Here is a 13786-nt window from a genome sequence, read left to right on the forward strand (position 1 = left end):
CCCTGAGCCATGTCAGGAGAGAGGGGAGGGAGAGGGGACAGAGGGGAACCAGGCGGAGCAGTCAGGAGGCCCCAAAAAAGGATGGGCAACCAACATGGCTGGATTATATGGGGAAGGACGTCTGGGGGAAGGCAGCCCAGCCCCTGGGCTAGAGAAGTTTAAGGGAGGGGGAAGGGTATGCCAGCCAGGAGGACTCAGTAACAGGTAGGGACTGAGGGATGCAGGGGAAACCTGGCAGCCAGCATCCACTTTGGTATGTTAATGGGCACCTCAGTTAGCCATTTGTCCCAGGTTTGAGATGGCTCACACAAGCCTGAATTCAGCCCATCAACTCTCCAAAGACTGTTTCCGGTTAGAGAAGTGGCCTAACTTGGACCCTGTGTCCCCCCAGCTCAACAGGACTCCAGGAACATGTAGTTCCTGAATAAGCATTGGCCATGTGAATGAAAGAGCGGCCCACAATGGCTCCAAAGAAGTCTCTTCCCATAGTGTTGGCCATTCCATCCCGTCACTCACAGACAGAGACCAAGCTCATGGCCCCTGGATCTCCTGCCCTCGGTCACCCTGGGTTCTGGCAGGGCTCTTAGAACCTTGCATGGCTTTGCTCCTCTTTCTCAAGACTTCACGGAGCAGTGACAAGATGGTCTGGAATAGGTCACTGCTGTGAATCAGCATGGCATTGTTCCCTGAAGGGACTGTAGAGCAGAGACTTAAACAAGAAGAAAGCTGAGCTGGAGCTGTGGCTCAGTTTTGGGGTGCTTGACTAGCAGGCGCGAGCCCTGGGTTCCATCCCCAGTACACTAAACCAAGTGTGGTGGAACATGCATGTGATCCCAGCACTTGGGAGGCAGAAGATCTAACAAGGTCATCCTTGACTGTGAGCTGGAAGCTAGTCTAGGCTGCTTGAGACCCTATCAAAATAATAATAATAATAATAATAATAATAATAATAATAATAATAATCAGAGAAAACCAGAGGGCATATTTCCAAGGCTGCTGAGCACAAATTTGGGACCATGGCCAGTCATTGAATGTGGACACGAGTGTGAAGCTGAAGGAGGGGAAGAATCCTCGTCCCTTCTCAGGCTGTGTCTGTGCTTCCCAGCTTCTAAAGAAAATGATTCTGGCCATGCGTGGTGGCGCACACCTTTAATCCAGCACTTGAGAGGCAGAGGCAGGCGGATCTCTGAAGTTCAAGGCCAGCCTGGTCTACAAATTGAGTTCCAGGACAACAGAGGTACACAGAGAAACCCTTTCTCGAAAAACTACACACACACACACACACACACACACACACACACACACACACACACACACAAACACACACGGAAGAAAGAAAGAAAGAAAGAAAGAAAGAAAGAAAGAAAGAAAGAAAGAAGGGAGGGAGGGAGGGAGGGAGGGAGGGAGGGAGGGAGGGAAGGAAGAAAGGAAGAAAGGAAGGAAGGAAGGAAGGAAGGAAGGAAGGAAGGAAGGAAGGAAGAAAGAAAGAAAGAAAGAAAGAAAGAAAGAAAGAAAGAAAGAAAGAAAGAAAGAAAGAAAGAAAGAAAGAAAGAAAGAAAGAAAGAAAAAGAAAAAGAAAAAGAAAAAGTTATTCTGGGGGAACCCAAGGACACTCCAGCATTGACTCTGAAAAGGTCTGAACTGTCCCCAAAGCAAGCCCCTGACAATGTGTCTGCCTCTCTACTCTAGTGGCCCCAGCCTGGACCACCACTGGCCGGGTTGTCCTTTTCTTTTGTTCAGCTTCTCCAACTGGAAAGAGTTTGTATTAAAAAAAAAAAAAAAAAAAGACTCCGGCAGTCAAGCCACAATGGGGCCGATTGTTCTGACGGCCACGCTGACTTAAATATTTACCTTTCTGTTTCACACTCCAACAGGAAACAGGGTCAAGGATTTTTCTGTTCCCTTCCCCCCGGTCAGTACTAAAGAACAGTTGTTTTTCTAGTTACCCAAGAAGGAAATGATAACAGGTAGGAAATTGGCACTTAGCAGATGCTTCTAGATCACAGCCTTCGGGTTTCAACCGAATTCTCCAGCCTTTGGGTGAAACAGCCGCAGAGTTGGAGCCTTGGTCAACCTTCTCCTACTTTCCGTGGGCCTCTAGGGTGGGGCTGGTGGGCAGGAGAGGCGCTTAGCCTTGTTAAACAACAACAACAACAAAGTCCAAGGGGGGTTCTGCCCCAGCAGACCAAACCAAGATGGAGTCACTTGTGCCAACTGTCACCTCGAACGGGTCAGTTTCCTGGTGTTCCGGGTGGTCTTGCCTGCATCAGTGTGAGATGGAAGTTCCTGCTGTTTTAACCCTTGTGGACCCCCGCCCCCAGATGCTGGGGATGTTAAGTAGGTAGAGTGTTCACCTAGCTCGAAAAAAGCCCTAAGTTTGGATCCCCAATGTCACAGGCAAGTTTCCTGGGGTTAACCTCTCAGAGTTTAGGCGTTTCCTTGTGCTAGCTCTCTGCTCTGCTTTGTGGCTGAAGACCGTCTTGATGCATGAACCACAAAGAAAACACTAATTAGGTCTGCAACTCGATCTACCTGACATACTGAACGTTATCAGTGCTCAAAGTAGATCTGGGTTCCTTGTCAACCGAACGCAAGGTAGGGTGGTGATTCCGGGGTGGGGATCTGGGTGCTCCGGGGTGGGGATCTGGGTACTCCGGGGTGGGGATCTGGGTGCCTGGTGGCGCACTACGCGCCTGGCACGCACAGGCCCTGGGCTCTGTCCTTGGCAATGTAATGAGACAATGCGGAGAGCCTGAAAGGACCATCGAGGCTTCTCCAGGTCTTCTTCACCTGCTTCCCATTTGTTCTCAGCCCAGCTTCTGCATCCGGAAGTCCATGCGGAGTGAGAGACCACTCCTGGAATGTTCCCTCTGGATTCTGGAAGGAGGGGCCGTTACTGAACATGTGACCTCAAGCCGTAGAGTAAAATGGGAGGGGGTGGTTTCTAGTTTTAACTGCCTCAGAATGCAGTGTGGGGGAGGGGAGACCTTCCTCTTAGGTTTGGTGTTGAATTTGAGATAAACTGACAGCAGGCAGATGGACAGGCCGACGGACACACAAATGTATTCATGTTGGAAGATTGCACACATGCACACATGAAAGGTATGGTGGGAAGGGAAACAAAATCATCCCTGCTCTGAGTGAGAACTCCTGTTTTCATTTTAATCGGGAGAAGGGCAGGAAATGCAGGCCTCTTAGGCAACAGTGAGTGACAGTTGGGAAGAGGAATGGCCCTTAGGAGAGTAGATGGCAGGTGTGGTAGGTAGACAAGGCTGGTCAGGGAGTGGTCTGACCTCTAGGACCATTCCCGGCTGCACACTCCAGGGAGGCTCTGACAGTCCTCCAGCTGGACGACCTGTCTTTTAGAGGATAAGCGCATTCCAGAGAAAACTCTGCGTCATCGTTTTCCAGTGCTTTCCTCCCAAAAGCAATTGGCACCAACACACCAAAGAGGCATATTTTAGAGTAGCGTGTCCTGAAACCCCATCAGGAACAAAGGTGACTTTTTAAAAAATTAAAAATACGTAATTCAGTTATAAACAAGAACTTTACAATTAAGTGAGTTAAAAATCATTTTCAATACTTCAAAACATTTGTACATTAAAAGCCCAACGCTTTACTTAGATGTGGTAGCACACACCTAGAATCCCAGTGCTCAGGAGGCTGAGGCAGGAGGATGACAAGCTTGAGGGCAATCTGGGCTCTATAGCAGGACTTTGCAGCCCAGATCTTGAACCTGGACCACTTGAGGTCAAGGCTCATCTGTGCCAGTTACTACCTGGGAGCAACTGTCTGTAACCCTTCTACGCCTCAGCTTCCAATGTGCGAAAGAGGACAGGGCCATAGCTTAGTGACAGCATTTCCCCAGCCAGCCCAAGGCCCTGGGCTCAGTCCTCAGTGTCAAAAGGAGGTGGAAGTGTGGGGGGTGGGTAATGAAATGAGAGGCAATGATACCTATTATAAAGGGTTTATATAAACCAAGTAGTACCAGGCACACAGCAAACACTTCATAATATGAACACTTAGCATTTTGATATTGTTACAACATTTCTAGTGTGTGTGTGTGTGTGTGTGTGTGTGTGTGTAAGGTCGGAGGACAACTCAAAGGAGCCCGTTCTCTTTCCATCATGTGTTGCCTGGGAGTTAAATCTGGGTTGCCAGTCTTCACTTTTTTCCATTGAGCCCTCCCACCAGCGCCTTGTTACAACATTGTAAAAAGAATTTTGTATTGGGGGCAGACACTGAATAAACAAAATGAGCAAGGAGGTGTGAAGCTAAAACGGACAAATCCACACACAGAAGAAGGGTGTGCACTTACAAATTCCAGCTCTCCCTTGAAGACATTCTGACCTGTCTCAACTCAAACGAGGCTCTGGCTTTCCTGGAGATGCGTATGCTGTGTTTTCCTTGTAGAGTGGGTTTTTAGGTATTTTTTTCCACCATAAACACCACAAACCAGCTCAGGCACGACAAGCTACAGGCGCCCACCTGAGTGCGTTGCAGACAAGCTGGTCACAGAGTGACCCAGGAGCACACAGGCCCTAAAGCCTTCATTTTTTGTCATGACTCCCACATAGACTCCCTTACTTTTATTACCTTTAGCAAAAGGTCAAGGGTCAGGGGCTTCTTAAAGCTTTTTGTGTTTGAATGGTGTGAACTCACAACCTGCAGCTTCCAGCGCCCTTTGTGAAGGATTCCATGAGTGTGGAGCAAAGTGGGTATCCTTGATTCAGATCCAGCTGGAGAAGTGTGTGTGTGTGTGTGTGTGTGTGTGTGTGTGTGTGTGTGTGTGTGTGTGTGTGTGTGATGTGCACACAGGTGGGAGTGGGTGCGTGAGGGAGGCCGAACATCAGATGTCTTGTTCTGATCCTCCTTTCCCCGTTCTCGACAATGTTGAGGCTAGAGAGGTGCCCAGGACCAGCCCTGGCTTTTTGGATCAGAACTCAGGTACCTCTTGCACAGGAAGTACTCTCAGCATAGAAGCATCTCATCAGTCCCTGCTGGACAAATCTCGAAGAAGGGCTTTGATTGGAGTATTCTGGTCACCTAGACTCTTATACTTGGAGTCCTAGAGCAGGGAAAGGCAAACAGATGCCTGTTGTTGGTTGTTTCTTCCTCTTTATTGGGGGGCTGGTGTAGTGGGTGGCTGTTTGAGCCATGCCCTGAAGCACCGCCCCTGGTGAGGCTTCTATAGCCGTTACACCTGCCTATGACCTTGAGGTTCTTGCCCCTGGGGCATGGCCACCAGGGACCCTTAAGTCCTATGCCTGCCCCTCTCTTTGGCTACCTTGTGGTTTTGGATGCTGAGATCTTGGACCAAGCCGTTCGGTGTAGGACATAGCTCAGCTTTCCTGGAGGCTACAATAAATCTCCTGTGGTTGTGAGTGTATCCCCAAATAAATTCCTTTGATCATTAAATAGACTCTGTGGATTAATCCCATTAGACCATCCACCCAGGTCCTGAATAAATCACACATGGAGGCTTTCTCTTAATTATGAATGCCCGGCCTTAGCTTGGCTTAGTTTCTAGCCAGCTTTTCTTAATTTATCCCGACTACCCTTTGCCTCTGAGCTTTTCCCATTCTCTTTCTTCTGTAAATCTTACTCTTACTCTGTGACTTGCTGTGTAGCTGGGTGGCTGGCCCCTGGAGTCCTCCTCCTTCTCTAGCTCCTAGCTCTCTTTACTCCTCCATCTTTTCCTCTTTTCTCCTCCCAGATTTCTCTATTTATTCTCTCTGCCTGCCAGCCCCACCTATCCTTTCTCCTGCCTTGCTATTGGCCATTCATCTCTTTATTAGACCATCAGGTGTTTTATACAGGCACAGTAACACAGCTTCACAGAGTTAAACAAATGCAACATAAACAAAAGTAACACCCCTTAAATAATACTCTGCTATATATACCTTCTACACATGAGCTAAAAACATCCATGAGGCTTTTCTATAGCTAGGGCTAATTGTGAACATCTATCCATCTACCCATCCATCCACCCACCCATCCACCCACCCACTCATCCATCTATCCACCCATCCATCCATCCACTCATCCATCCACCCATCCATCCACCCATCTGTCCATCCATCCATCCACCCACCACCCACCCACCCATCCATCCATCCATCCACTCATCCATCCATCCACCCATCCATCCATCCATCCATCCATCCACCCACACACCCATCCACCCACCCATCCATCCATCCACTCATCCATCCTTCCATCCATCCATCCATCCATCCATCCATCCATCCATCCATCCATCCACTCATCCATCCATCCACCCACCCACCCATCCATCCATCCATCCATCCATCCACTCATCCATCCTTCCATCCATCCATCCACCCACCCATCCACCCACCCACCCATCTACCCACCCACCCATCCATCCACCCACCCATCCACCCACCCATCTACCCACCCATCTACCCACCCATCCACCCATCCATCCACCCACCCATCTACCCATCCATCCATCCATCCATCCATCCATCCATCCATCCATCCATCCACCCATCCATCCAGCAGTCACAGACAGGCTTTGGGAATGGAATAAAGGGTTAGTCAACCAGCTGCCAGGAGTCTGCCTGGCCCCAGCAAGTTAGTGCAAATGACAACAGCCAACCCATGGGCTCCTGGGTGTGTGCTGAAGGAGTAAGGACGCACAGTTAGCCAGGCCTCAGGGAGTGACTTCATGACCCAAATGGGACTTGAGGACTTGAAAACAAATTGTCTCACATCACTTCAAGCTGCTGGGTTGCCATGGACTTCATGTTTATAAATTTTCCACTGCCTTCATCAAGTTGAGTTGATTTTTTTTATTATTATTATTATTTGGTCTTGCACTGTACTTGGACTTCCTCACCCTTTCAAGTTCCTTTTCTAATCCCACAGGTCCATCTGGAAGCTCTCGGAGAGACCTTTTCTAATAAACTGCTAAACGCAGCAGAGGCTGGCTTGTTTGCATTCCACTGTGCTGGGAGGCCCACCTCCTGCTCCACAGAAACCACAGGGGGCATTTTCCAGACTTCTTTCCAGTACAAACAAAGCTTGAGAGGCCTGCCTGGTTTCACTGCTGCCCACGTCTCTGGGTCTCTGGAGGAAGGAGAGACCCTTGACCTCCTGTAAATATCTCAACACAACCAGTTCTCCAAGGAATTAGATAGAATTTGTGCTTTTGAGTCAACTCTAAAAGGACCATAACAGAGGCCCTGTTTTTATGGCTGGGTGTACTTTCTTGATAATGAGACATTTTAATACTATATTTTTATGTTTATTAACAAAAGAATTTCATGGCCTAAAACTCTAGGGGTAGGGGCACACAAAAGAGGAGTCTCAGAAATTAGATTGTAGTGTCTGGTTGGATCCAGCCATAGATATGGGCAGATCTCAGAAAACTCTATAACGTTGAGAACTCTTTCCAGCTACAAGCCTGGCCTGCTAAATTGAGAACATCCATGCCCTTAAAATGGAGCCTAGAAAACAAAAATTTGATGAGGTCACCAGGATAGAATATTTCATAGCTTTTCTTTCCCTCGAGTGTACATGTGTGTATTGTGTCCACATGCATGTGGGATTATGTGTGTGTGAGGAGGCCTGATGCTGATATTGGATCTTCCTTGAATGCTCTCCCTCTTATTCACTGAGGCATGGTCTCTTCGTTGAACCCAGAGCTCACGAGTATGGCAAGCAGGCAGGTCCCCATGGCCACTCTGCATTTACAGGGGTTCTGGGGACCCAAATTCTGCTCCTCATGCTTGCACAGGATACACTTCACAACGGAGCCATCTCTTCAGCCAAGATTCCTGGTGGAGGCCAGCACTGTATGGAATACTCAGTGTGCACTTAGATATACTATGGTTTTTCCTACACATATTTACCTATGATTGCTGGGCGATGTCTTTCTGTACACTGTGAATATATGTTGTTTTCATTGGTTAATAAATAAGCTTCTTTGGCCTATGGCAAGGCAGCTTAGAGGCAGGCAGGAAATCCAAGGAGAGAGACAGGAAGGAGAAAGGTGGAGTCAGGGGAGACACCAGCACCACCAGAAGAAGCAAGATGTGAAAGTACTGGTAAGCCACAGCCACGTGGCAAAACATAGATTAATAGAAACGGCTTAAGTTATAAGAGCTAGCTAGCAAGAAGCCTGCCATAGGCCATACAGTTTGTAAATAACATTAAGCCTCTGAATGATTATTTTATAAGCGGCTGAGGGACTGTGGGCCAGGCAGGATCAGAGAAACCTTCCGGCTCCATATGATTAATTTATAAATTTGGCAGTGTAGGATATTGACCACAATAATTAACAATAACAGAACAGGCATAACGACATGCTGTAAGACAGTGAAAAGCATGTAGTCTGTCAGACTGTCTTACTGTCCCTCTACTCGTAAAGGAAGCCCTTCGTGGGTGCTGGTGCTGGGGGCCATGATTTAATAGAGTTACTTGAGCAGAAGTGCCACGACACTCTGACAATTAAGCTGATATCCAAGATGGCTCCTCCATGACCGAGAGTAGCACATGACATGCAGTGTGGACACACCGAACGAAAAAGGAGTAACTCCTAGCCTGGTCACAGTGCACCAAGCCTTCACCTCAATATTTAGAGAGTGCCCAATTTAAATATGTGAATTATGTTTTTTCTGGAATTTTCCATGAACATTTTCAGACGATAGTTGACTTTGGGTAACTGGAAGCTTAAAACTTAAGGAGAGACTATCACACATGACAAGTGCTGAAACTCTCTGGTTGTCAACAACACATGTCCCAGGACAGAGGGACTCACGTGATTTAGTGTCCGTCTGCTCCGAGAGGGAGTGGACTGTTCAGTTGACTATGGGAAAGGGAAATCCCAAGCATTTGAAATTCACAGTTTTGGCTTGAAAGAGGTAGAAATGTAGTTTCTGGTATCGTCCCCTACCCCATGCACAAAGTATGTGGTGGTACACACATGTTCGTGTGACTACACTTGGCCTTTGCATGTGGAGGCTAGAGGTCAACTTTGGCTATTGTTCCTCGGGTACTATTCACCTTGGTTTTTGAGACAGGGTTTCTAATTGGTCTGGGGCTCTCTGATTACACCCAGCTGGTGTCTAGCGAGTGCCAGGAATCTGCCTATATCTATCTCACCAGTGCTGGACTATGGTGTGTCCCACCAGGCCTGGCTTTTTTTATGTGGGTTCTGGGAGTTAAACTCAGGTCTCCAGGCTTACCCGCAGAGCCCATCTCCCCAGCCCCCTGGTGTTCTCTGGTTTGAGGGAAAATAAACCCATGACACAAACAGAAGGCCCATTTAATTTCCAAATCGATCACAGGGAGAGATTTACCACAGTGCCAAACAGAATGGCTAGAACAGCAGGGCTGAGTGCGTCCTCTGCCCTGTGCCTCCCTTACTGCGCCCTCTCTTAGATGAGGGGCGTAGTGACATCTGGCTCTGTGATAGGGGCTTTCCAGTCCCTGCCATTTAGACGCTGTCAACGTTTGGCAGCACATGACACAAGGTGCCTGATGTCAGGACAGCTGGAGAGAACACAGCTACAGGAAAGGCAGCGCAAAGCCAAAGTGCCCGCATGGCGGTAACTTCTAATGTTTTGAGAGAAACCAGGATTCTCCAAGGATGGGGGCAGTTCTCTTTGTTGTTGTTTTAGCACGAAAACTAAATCTGAGGAGACTGTGGGTCAACACTGAAGGAGCACAAAGAGAAAGGACAACGTTCTGGACTCCCTGGGAGATTCATGAACACCATGGCAATAAAAAAATGCAAGCGTCCTTGTGAGTTCCACGGCTGGCTTGAGTGTGTTACGTGACAAGGGATGTGGCAGCTTCCAGGGACAACTAGCAAGAAACTGGAGGCCTCGGTCCTACAACATGGGGAACTGAATTTTGTCAGCAAGGCTGAGCTTAGGGGCCTATAAGAGGGCTCAGCAGGTAAAGGAGCTTGCTGCCACACCTGACAGCCAGAGTTCAATCCCCAAGACCCACATGCTGGAAAGAGAGAACCAACTCCCACTAACCTCTGGTCTCCCATGCACACCTTGGCACCCACACACTCCCACCTCCCAAAACAAATAATATAATTTTAAAAAAGAATGTAGAAGTATATTTTCTCTAGAGCCTCTAGATGGGAACTCAAGCTCATGGACACCTTGATTTCTGCAGTGAGAGGTCCTGAGCAGGCCCCCACGTCTGCAGAACCGACCTCCCTAAGCAAGGACTAGTCCGTCCTCACTGTAATCACTACCTAGCAACAGGAAACGAGGACTCAACCTCGGGCCTTTTTTTGTCTTGTTTTGGAGACAGGGTCTCACTATGTAGCCCTGGCTGGTCTGGGGCTTGCTATGTAGACCAGGCTACCCTTGAATTCGCAGGGATCCACCTGCCTCTGCCTCGCGAGTGCTGAGACTAAAGGAACACCTAAGGACTTTTTAAAAGAGCGTTTCCACATGGCACAAATGTGTGAATTTTACTTTACAAAATGCAACCTGTGGTGTGTAACTATATTACTACAACTTGCAAATTAACCGTCGAGTTTCCCAGTTTCAAATGGAAGCAGAAACAGTGGCTGGGCCTCAGGTTGGGATCCACAGATGAATTTGGCAAACAGCTGATATATTTTATGTCTTCAAAAACACAATATAACTTTCCATTTTCTATATTTTTTTAACATCTGGCAGGCAGATGACATTATATTCACCACAAAGGTCATCTTTAGTGTTTATTCCTAAGGACCAATGTAAATGGGGATGTTTTTATTATCTACATTTCTCTGACTTGTTGTTGGTATGACATAATAAAAATGTAATTCACCTTTTTTTTTTTTTTTTTTTTTTTTTTTTGAGACAGTGTCTCATGTAGCCCAGGTAAACCCCAGAGTGACTAAGTGTTTGAGGTTGGCCTTGAACTCTTTTTTTTTTCCCTTTTGGTTTTTCCAGACAGGTTTCTCTGTGTAGTTATGGTGTCCTGGATCTTGCTCTGTAGACCAGGCTGGCCTCGAACTCACAGAGATCGCCTGCCTCTGCCTCCCAAGTGCTAGGATTAAAGGCGTGTGCCACCACCGCCCAGCGGCCTTGAACTCTTGATTCTTCTGCCCAGTGCTGGGACTGCAAGTGTGTCTCCGGCTCAGCTAATCTCTGCATTTTGATTTTGCACAAAACAACTTATCGAAAATACTTTATTTCTTCCAGTTTCCTATTGCCGCCCCCCTGGTTGGTTTGTTTTATGCTTGAATCAGACCCCAGAGCCTTGTGTGTGTTAAGTGTCAGCTCTACCATTGAGCTACAACTCTAACCCCAACTCCCCACTGTCCTTAGCATTTTTTACAAGCAGCATGTCAGATGCGCGTGGATCAGATGCATACATGGATTTATGCCTTCCCTTCCCGACTCCACCGTTTTCTTTTCTTCTGTTTTACCGATGGGTGTGATCGTTCCAGATCTCCTTTCTAGCGGCGTTCTTGCCAGGCTTGGATCATCCAACTGATCAGTGTTTTTGTTGAGTCATTAAGGAGTTTCTGCAAGACTGGGGTCATTTCTTCCTTGAATACTACACTGGTCTGACTTGGCAGCTCCTGAGGGGGAGATGTTATCTCCCGCACCCACTTCTTCAGCGGGCTTCAGAGCAACCAGGCTCACGTGTCTTCCTAGGTTGGTTGTGATAAGACAAACTATTCCAGGAATTGATCTATTTGTGGTTCTAAAGACGTCCACAATGTCCATTTGAGCTTTGAGCTCGGCCACCTCCGTATTTTGTGTTCTGGTTTAGCCTTGGGATTATTTGTGCTCTCTCGTCTCTCGTCCTGTCGTTGGGAACAGTTTCTCTGCTGCTCAGGGTATTTGTTACTTTCCTCATTAGTGTGACCAAAATGCTAGCAGAGATCAACTACAGGAGGAAAGATTGACTTTTGACTCAGGGAGGTGTTTCAGTCCATTGTGGGGGATATGGTAGAGATTCCTCATGTGGTCCAGGAAGCAGAAGAACTGGAACTAAGGACTATATAACTTTCAAAGCACACACCCTCAGTCCCCAGGGAAGGAGGACAGCACCCAGGAAAAAGAGGATGTAGTTTAGTGGAGAGAACTCTTGCCTAACATACACAGAACCCCACAGACTGGACAGGAGGCATACATCTGTAATGTCAGCATTCTCCAGAGGTGGAGGCAGGAGGATCAAGTTCAAGATCATCCTTGGCCACACAAGGAATTTAAGGCCAGCCTGGGCTACAGGGGACCCTGCCTCAAAACAAAACAAAGGCCCACCCAAAAATGACCTCCTTCTTAAGCCAGGCCTTGCCTCCTAAGAGCTCCACAGCCTCCAAAATGGCCACAAGCTTGAGATCAAGTACTCAGAACACTACCTTCTGTAGAACATTCTAGATCCAAATCACAACACCCACATGGACCACAAATTCCTGGGCTCCAGCGACTCTCCTGCCTCCGCCTTCTGAGTTCCGATACCACAGGCACGCCACTATACCAGGCTCCTCTTCTGGCCTCAACCATTTTGTTGGAACGTGTATTCGTTTTTTCTGGTACTTTCAAAGGACTAATAATATTTGTAGCTGTCCAGTCTTTCTATTGTACCTTCATTTTCTATTTCATTGTTTTTTGGGAGCCTTCTCTTACTTCTTCGAATTTATCCTGAAGCTTTAATCTAACTTATTGCGCAGAATACTCAGGTAAGCTACTTAAAGGTATTATTTTCTGGTGTAAATACTTACAACTAAAATTTTATTTAGCTGGGTTAGTAACAGCCTTTAGTTCCATGTCATGATTTTTATTTTTTAAATTAATTTATTTTATGTATGTCAGACAAGGATATTGTATCCCCTGGACCCAGAGCTATAGTTGTGAGCTTCTGTGTGGGTGCTGGGAACCGAACCTGGGTCCTGTGCAAGAACAAGTGCTCTTAACTGCGGAGTCATCTCTCCAGAGAGTCCATGATTTTTAGGCTATTAGATGATTTCTTAAGTTTGATACTTCATACATTTACATACTTAGGGTTATAGTCTGGTGTTTTGATACATGTACACATTTATATGATAATCAAAAAGTGAAACTAGCATGTCTACCATCTCATGCACTTGTCATTTCTGTGTGTATGTGTGTGTGTGTACATGGTGTGTGTGTGAGTATATGTGCATGGTATGTATATAGGGGTCTGTGTGTGTCTCTCTGTGTGTGTGAGTGTGCATGCATGGTGTGTATATGGGGTGTCTGTATGTGTGTGTGTGTGTGTGTGTGTGTGTGTGCATGCATGGTGTGTGTATGGGGTATCTCTCTCTCCTCTATATGTGTGTGCATGTGTGCATGGTGTGTGTGTGTGTGTATGTGATCTCTTTCTCTGTGTGTGTTCGTGTGTGTGTGCATGGTGTGTATCTGGGATGTCTCTCCTCTACGTGTGTGTTTGTATGTGTGTGTTCGTGTGTTGGTGTGTGTGTATGTGTGCATGGTGTGTGGAGGTGGGCAATTTTGCACGGACGTTATTTCATTGCAGTTTACCAAAGACACTGCTTCATATTCTCGCCTTTACTGTTGCCAGTCCCAGTTATCTCTATGGAGGCAGGAATTTGTTTTGTTTACTTTTTTTTTTTTTTTTTTTTTTTTTTGGTTTTTCAAGACAGGGTCTCTCTCTGTAGCTTTGCGCCTTTCCTGGAACTCACTTGGTAGCCCAGGCTGGCCTCGAACTCACGGAGATCCACCTGCCTCTGCCTCCCAAGTGCTGGGATTAAAGGCGTGCGCCACCACCGCCCGGCTTTGTTTACATTTTTTTCCAGTAGAGTTTCATG

This window comes from Peromyscus maniculatus, chromosome 2 (genome assembly GCF_049852395.1).
Source record: "Peromyscus maniculatus bairdii isolate BWxNUB_F1_BW_parent chromosome 2, HU_Pman_BW_mat_3.1, whole genome shotgun sequence".
NCBI classification, from domain to species: Eukaryota; Metazoa; Chordata; class Mammalia; order Rodentia; family Cricetidae; genus Peromyscus; species Peromyscus maniculatus.